General features: G+C 53.2%; 1 pseudogene; it reads left to right on the top strand.

Moving 5' to 3' along the window:
• The first annotated feature begins 416 nt into the window (after nucleotides 1-416).
• LOC138460512 (28S ribosomal RNA) lies at nucleotides 417-4019 on the top strand (annotated as a pseudogene).
• Nucleotides 4020-7919: the final 3900 nt, after the last annotated feature.

Below are 7919 nucleotides of genomic sequence, written 5' to 3'. Positions count from 1 at the left end.
ACCCCCTTTCCCTTTATCCCCCTAAGGTCAGGCCTTGATCAGCACCATTGCAGAAACCCTGGACCTGGCATGGAGGCTCGTTGCTGTCCCATCCTATCCTCCCTGTTCACTCCCGTATGGTCGGAAGGGCCAGGTGTCTGGCATGCCCCAGTGGTGGTAGTGGAGGTGCCCTAAAAACCGATGCATCCCCCCACCTGAAGCAGCTGGCCATGCTACGTGTGGCTGTCTATGGTGTCCCACAGCTGCCTACACAGGACGCAACTGGAGTACAGGTCTCGAGACTGCCTCTGCCAGGCAACCTCTCCCCAGACAGGTTTTGGCACAGATCGGGACACTGCACTGGATGCATTGGGCTGGGACAACCCCCAACAGCCCTGGGCCCGAGGCCAGCCACTCGTGCTTTGGCTCCCTGACTATGGCCTCAGATCAGATGTGATGACCCGCTGAATTTAAACATATTACTAAGCGGAGGAAAATAAACTAACCAGGATTCCCTCATTAGTGGTGAGCAACGAGGGAAGAGCCCAGCGCTGAATCCCTGCCTGGCGGCTGGTGTGTTAAATGTGGTGCACAGAACACTGACTCCCTGGTGTTACTCAGGGGGTCCAAGTCCTTCTGGCCGAGGCTCACCCTGTGGACGTTGTTAGGCCAATAGCGGCCTTCAGCGTGCTGGGATCGGGCCTTCTCTGAGACAGGTTGCTTGGGAATGTAGCCCAAAGCAGGTGGTAAACTCCATCCAAGGCTAAATACAGACACGAGACCGATAGCCAACAACTACCGTAAGAGAACGTTGAAAATAACTTTGAAGAGACAGTTCAAGAGGGTGTGAAACTGTTAAGAGGTAAACGGGTGGGGTCTGTGCAGTCCGCCCAGAGAATTCAACACAGTGGGCAGGTCGGATGCCCTGAACTTCTGGTCCCGTTTTGTGACCACTGCCTGGTGCACCCGGCCCCTCCAAGGGTGCATTTCCTTTGTGGTGGAGCACTATGGACGATTCCAGCGTGGCTGAGAAGGCCCTGAATTGCAAGGGGCTCTCCTCTAAAATGGAGAGTGTTACAGCCCCTTGGCAGCAGTTTTGCTGTGTTAGCGGGGCCGAGGGAGATTGACCACTGCCATGCCCAATCTCCGGCTCACCATCCCGCCCTCTCTGAGGTGTGGCGATGAGGGACGGGACCTCCTGCTCCCGGTGCAACTGTCGATTGGAGTGAACTGTCCACAGTGTGCCCTGACCAGGTTGCGCCGCTTGGTGGCGAGGCCCACAAAGGGGTATTCAGCGATGTTGGGTTGGTTACCCACCCGACCGGTCTTGAAACGCGGACCAAGGAGTCTTACATGTGCGCAAGTCAGAGGGCTGAACAATACCCAGTGCTGCAATAAAGGTGAGGGCCGGTGCGTGCCGGTGAGGTGGGATCCCGTCGCCGCAGGCACACCACCGGCCCATCTGGACTGCTCTGCCGGGTAGCTGGAGCATGAGTGTGTGTGATAGGACCCAAAAGATGTTGAACTAGGCCTGGACAGGGTGAAGCCAGAGAAATTGTTGGTAGAGGTCTGTAACTGTAACGGTCCTGATGTGCAAATCGGTCGTCCAACCTGGTCTAGGCACAAAAAGACTAATTGAACCATCTAGTAGCTGGTTCCTTCCGAAGTTTCTCTCAAGATAGCTGGCACTCAGAAACTGCAGTTTTGTCTGTTAAAGTGAATAATTAGAGGTCTTGGGGCTGAATCGATCTCAAACTATTATCAAACTTTAAATGGGTAACAAGCCAGGCTCGCTGGCGTGAAGCCGGGCATCAAATGAATGTGTCCAGTGGGTCACTTTTGATAAGCAGAACTGGTGCTGCGGGATGTACCAAACTCAGGGTTCAGGCACCGACGCTCAACAGAAAAGGTGTTGGTTGATATAAACAGCAGGACGGTGGCCATGGAATTCGGAATCCGTGAAGGAGTGTGTAACAACTCACCTTCCCAATCAACTGGCCCTGAAAATAGATGGCGGAGGAGCATTAGGCAAATACCTGCCTGTCGCTGCTGCCGAGAACCGCGGAGGCAAAGCTGCGATGAGTAGGAGATCTGTTGTGGTGCACAGAGAAGCCTGAGTGAGGGCCTCTGTGGAGCAGCTGCAGGTGCAGATCTTGGTGGTAGTGGCAAATATTCAAACGGGAACTTTGAAGGCCAAAGTAGAGAAGGGTTCCATGTGAACAGCAGTTGAACATGGATCAGTCGGTCCTAAGAGATGGGTGAGAGCTTTGCGGAAGGGACGAGCGATGGCTTCTGTTGCCCTCAGCCAATCAAAAGCTAGTTGGGTTCAGATCCCCAAACCCAGAGTGGTGGAGATGGATGTCTAGTGCGGTAACGTAAAGATCCTAGAGAAGCTGGAAGGAGCCCCCCGGAGGGTTCTTTTTTCTTTGTGAAGGGCAGGGCACCCTGGAATGAGCCCACCCCAAGAGAGGGGTCTGAGCCTTGGAAAGCGTCACGGTTCTGGTGGCTTCCGGTGAGCTCTCACTGACCCTTGTAAATCTGGGGGAGATGGTGTGAATTTCACACCGGCCGTATCCATATCCGCAGCAGGTTGCCAAGGTGAACAGCATCTGGCATGTTGGAACAATGTAGTTAAGGGTATTCCGCAAGTTTGATCTGTAACTTTGGGATACGTATTAGTTCTAAGGGTTGGGTCGGTCGGGTTGGGGTGCGAAACGGGGCTGCCGCATTCCATGGCCGGACAAGGCATCCCCCTCGGGTGGCGGCACAGACTCTAAATATGATCCGGGCCTTCCTATGGATCCTAGTTGTTTGGGGGCCTTCTTCCTGACTTGACCGACTCCTGGCAGCTGACGCAATGTGATTTCTGCCCAGGGCTCTGAATGTCAAAGTGAAGAAATTAAATTCAATGAAGTGTGGATAAATGGCAGGAGTAACTATGACTCTCTTAAGGTAGCCAAATGCCTCATCATTTAGTGACATCATGAATGGATGAACGAGATTTCCCACTGTCCCTAGCAGAATCAGTGGTAAACAAAGACCTGGGTGAGCTTGACTCTCGTCTGGCACTGTGAAGAGACATGAGAGTTGTAGGATAAGTGGGAGTCCCTTAGGACGCTGCAGAATACCACAACTCTTATTGTTTTTTCACTTACCCGTTGGTGCAGGGGGCGAGCCCTCTGGGACTCTTGCTTCTGGCTCCAAGCCCTTGGTGCCCGCTAAGTGTGACCCACTCCGGTGACAGTGGTAGGTGGGGAATTTGACTGTGGAAGTACACCTGTCAAACGATAATGCAGGTTTCCTAATGCAAGCTCATAGAGAGCAGAAACCTCCCACTGAGCAAAAGGGCAAAAGCTTGCTTGGTCTCAATTTTCAGTATGCATACAGATCATGAAAGCAGGGCCTCACGATCCTTCTGACTTTTTGGGTTTCAAGCCGGAGGTTTCTGAAAAGTTACCATAGGGGTAACTGGCTTGTGGCAGACAAACGTTCATAGCAACGTTGCTTTTTTATACTTCTATGTCAGCTCTTCCTATCATTGTAAAGCAGAAGTCACCAAGTATTGGATTGTTCACACCCTAATAGGAAATGTGAGCTGAGTTTAGACCGTTGTGACGCAGGTTAGTTTTACCCTACTAATGATGTGTTGTTGCAATAGTAATCCTGCTTAGTACAAGAGGAACCACAGGTTCAGACATTTGGTGTATGTGCTTGGCTGAGAAGCCAATGGGGCGAATCTATCATCTGTGGGATTTTGACTAAACGCCTCTCAGTCAGAATCTCCCCTAAACAGTAACTGTTGAGCCTCAGTTGGCCTAGAACAGCGGGCCTCTGGGCCGGTGCATAGAGTCGCTCGCCGTGGGACTCGAGTGTGGACAGAAGAGGGCCGGCTCTCTCGCCCATAGTGCACCACATGTTTGTGGGGAACTTAGTGCTAAATCATTCATAGATGACTTGACTCTAGGTCAGAGTTTCGTAAATAGCAGAGCAGCTACCTCGCTGTGATCCATTGAAAGTCATCCTCTGAGACAAGCTTTTGTCAAAAAGCACTGAGGCAGCGCAAAAGGGTCTCCATCTTTCCTGCTGTACTGTGGGAACCTCTCACCCACCTTGAATGCATGAGACTAGTAGACCAGATGGCCTTGGCCCAGTGGGTGGCAGATTGGCAGGACCCAGCCTGTGAGAGGCAGGGAACAGAGGCTGGGCCTTGGTTGTGGATGGCGGCTTATGCACCAGCTCCAGGGAGCAGTGCTGGCGGCTTATGCCCCAGACCCTGGACGGTAGCCTTAAGGCAGGCAAGATGTCATGGCCACCCAGGCATCTGGTCGTGGCAGACCGGCCCGGGCCATCAGGCCCTTCGGTTGCGCCAACTGACCATCTGGCCGGAGCAGTCAGACCAGATTGCCCGAGTCACGGCTGGCCCGGCTGACTCCTACATTTGTCTCCGGCCAGGCTCCATAAGCTCCCACTTAGCGGGGACTTAAAAGTCAACGGTAATTGTCATCCTGCGGGGCGGCTGTGTGTAACACAGCCGCCCCACAGGATGACACTTAACCGAACTAGTGCCCCAGGAAGGCGGCAAGCCAACCCCCTGAGGTGGCCAGGGAACCCCAGTGCACAACAGACCTGAGCGCAGGGCGAGGCTGGCAGCTAAGGCCAATGTGGAACCTGGGGTCCGGCAGGAGTCCCAGGGGAAAGCTAAGAGGCAGTCTGGGGCCTCCTGGGCTGACATCCCAGAGCACAAGGCCTTAACCGACTGGCACCAGAGAACAACATCAGAATGCCAGTACCACCAAGCACAGCAGCTGAACACACAAGCATATAGGAAGGCGGTCAGAGCAAGTTCTGGGTCTGGTCCGCACCCCACAAGAACCGAGCTCGAGCGCTCACCACCCACCTGACCATGGCTGAGGTCCCTGCGCTCCCTGTCAGTGAACCTGGCACCCTCCAGAGGGAAAAGCTTGAACTCGCCTCTGCCCCTGGGTGCCCCAGAGGTGCCCCATACTTCTACTAAGGGCTAATCTCTAACACCTCAAGGCCAGAGCCTTGCGGGCCCCCATCTGCTGCCACCACCTTCCCCCTGACCATGCGTGCCCAGCAGCTGATGTGGGCACGATGGCTCCCCAACCCTCCTTGACAAGTTTCCCAGTTCCTTGCATGACACCTCAAGCCAGTCCTGGTTTTTGCTGCCCAAACCAACTGGAAGGGGGTGTAGGACAGCAGACCAACCAGCAGGGAGAAAGGCAAAGTGGGGGTCTGCTCGAGGCAACCCTGTAAGAACCAATGGTGGCATGAGGAAAATATACAGACTCCGGAGCTAAGGCGAGGGACCAGGCTCTGGGACCCGCTGCTGAGTTGGGGTGGAGACCAGCACTCAAACAATTGACAGCAACAGGGCAAGCAGTGGGGGGCTATAGGCAGAATTGAGGGGCAGTGAGGGGTGCAGGTAGCCCATGCAGAGGAAGGTGCATGGGATTGGAGACGTCTTGTTGGGGAGGGCTCCCGGCGGCAACATGGCCAAAGAAAAAGGCATAAAAGTGACTCAGCAAAGCAAAATCGATACGTTTACAGTAAATGGCCTGGCGGCTTCACAGTCTGTCACACCGAGTATCCCTAATATCGAGGCTCTGGCTCAGGACCCTCCCATTTTTCTCAGGGACATCATGGGGGCCATTGCTGAGTCCCAGTCCTCAGTGCAGGAAAAGATTGACAGGCTATCTTGGGAGGTCTACTTTCTGCGGCAGGACTTCTGTAAGCTTTCCTCAAGAATGGAGGGGGCGGAACAGAGAATATCTGACATGGAAGATGCATTAAAAAAATGGAGAAGCAACTGGCATCAGTGACCCAGAAGCCCAAGACCCAGGGAAACCATGCGGAGAATAGCGCAGGGAGGTTTAGACAAAATAATCTCTGGATCTTGGGGATAACGGAGAGAGCAAAGGGGCCCTGCATGGAACTAGAAAGAGCACACTGTGTACTCACTGGCAGGCCCGTTCCGGTAGCCCACTTGCGCACAGTTATTGCAAGACTCCTTGATTATCGGGACAGGGACGCACTCCTGCAAATGGCTGGGGCCACTGGTCCAATTACATTTAACGGCTCTCAAATTTGATTTTTCACAGACTACACGAGGGAAGTTCAGCGGTCACTACAATCATTTGACTCGATCAAGAAGAAGTTGCACTCAAGTTGCATCAAGTATGCCCTCTTCTCCCCCTTGCAACTAAAAGTATATTATGGGGCAAAGGCACTCCTCTTCAGTATGCTACGGGAAGCACGGGGTATGAGACCAACGTCCAGTCTGCAACGGCCTCGACGACACAGAAGGAAACACAGTGACAGGTTCCGGAACATGTAACGTCCTCAGCTCGGTACATTCGCAGGACCTGATGACTTCAGAGGACAGGGGCAACACTCTGGAATGGGTGCAGGATGGATGACTTCCCTCTGAAGGGTGGCACAGGATATGTATTGGTGGATAGGTACGCTCTTTAAGGCAGATGTACTTCAGCAAATTTGGCCTCTGAATTGCGAATTGCCTGGGCATGCACTCAGCAGGTGGTTTTCTTTAACTTTCTCAGCAGACGCTCCATTCATGGTTGAGTTAGTTTGCCCATGCAGGGTTTGCACAGACTTTGGGTAACAGGCGCTTCAGTTGTGGGGGAAGTGCAGGGTGGGGGGTGTTGGGGAAATCTTTTTTCTTTGGTTATCGTTGGTACACATTGTTTGGAGGGTGCGACAACAATGGCGATGGTGGCCAGGGTTTCATCCCGGGTCCCTAAAGGAGAACAGGAGTCCCTGCAGTATGGGGCCTTGCATATGGCTTTCCAGAGAGAATGACACATGGCAAAGGGGTCATGTTCCTAACGTGGAATGTAAATGGTTTGTGCTCCAGCATTAAGCGTAGGCTTGTTCTCCAGTTTCTTATCAGACACTCGCCAGACGTTGCCCTCCTTACTGAGACCCACTTAGCAGGGTTGCAATGTAAGTTCTTCACGAGATCCAACTACGGAGAGACTTTCATGCAGGTTTTGCTAGGGGGGCACGGAATACCCTGATCTTTATACATAAGAGGGTGCCATTTCTGCTCATTGAGGTGCGGTCAGACCACAGGTGGTGGTTCGTGCTGATCTGTGGGGAATTATAGGGGGACCACATGGGATATTGCACTGGTTTGCGCACTGCGCCCTGTCACGCAGGAGCTGCTCAATGACCCCAAGAAGCACATTGTGCAGGCTCAAGCGGATATATGGGTCCTGGGAGGGGACTTATGACGTTATGGATTCAGGGTTGGACGGTCTTGGGTGGGCAGCAGGAACCAGGCTGGTTAGATGCCTGGAGGTGTTTTCACATTGGGGAAAAGGGGTTTCCGTTGCTTACGATGGCTCACCCCTCCACATCCAGATTAGACTATTTCTTTATTCTGCCGGGTGACAGTCATAGACTCCTCTCTGCGACGTTCCTAGGCAGGGCAATTTCGGACCATTCACCACTGCTCATTAAACTAAAGAGCGGGCGTGCAGAACGGCCACCAACATGGAAGCTGAACTCATACTATTTGGGTTTCCCTGAATTCACAGAGGCATTATCGCACACCACCTAGGAATACTTCTCCATCAACGAAGGCTCTGTAGACAGCCCTGTTACTGTCAGGGAGGGATTCAAAGCTGTTCTCCGGGGGATGCGATCTCACGGGTGCTGGCATGGCATACACAACATGCATCAGACCTGAGCGAAGCAGTGGTGGCAGTAGAGGCGGCAGAGGTGAATTTGGCCGAATTGGGAACTAGACCGGCACAGGAAACATAGCACTAGACAATGCCAAGCAGGCACACTGACACAAACCAAGCCAGATTTATGAGGTGGGGGATAATACAGGGAAGATGCTGGCGTGGCTGGAAAAGAGGGATCAGGCAAATAGCCATGTGCGGATCCTACAG

The sequence above is a fragment of the Ambystoma mexicanum genome, chromosome 4p, assembly GCF_040938575.1.
Source record: "Ambystoma mexicanum isolate Mex_15411 chromosome 4p, UKY_AmexF1_1, whole genome shotgun sequence".
Taxonomy (NCBI): domain Eukaryota; kingdom Metazoa; phylum Chordata; class Amphibia; order Caudata; family Ambystomatidae; genus Ambystoma; species Ambystoma mexicanum.
This window is presented reverse-complemented; position numbering and strand designations above follow the sequence as displayed.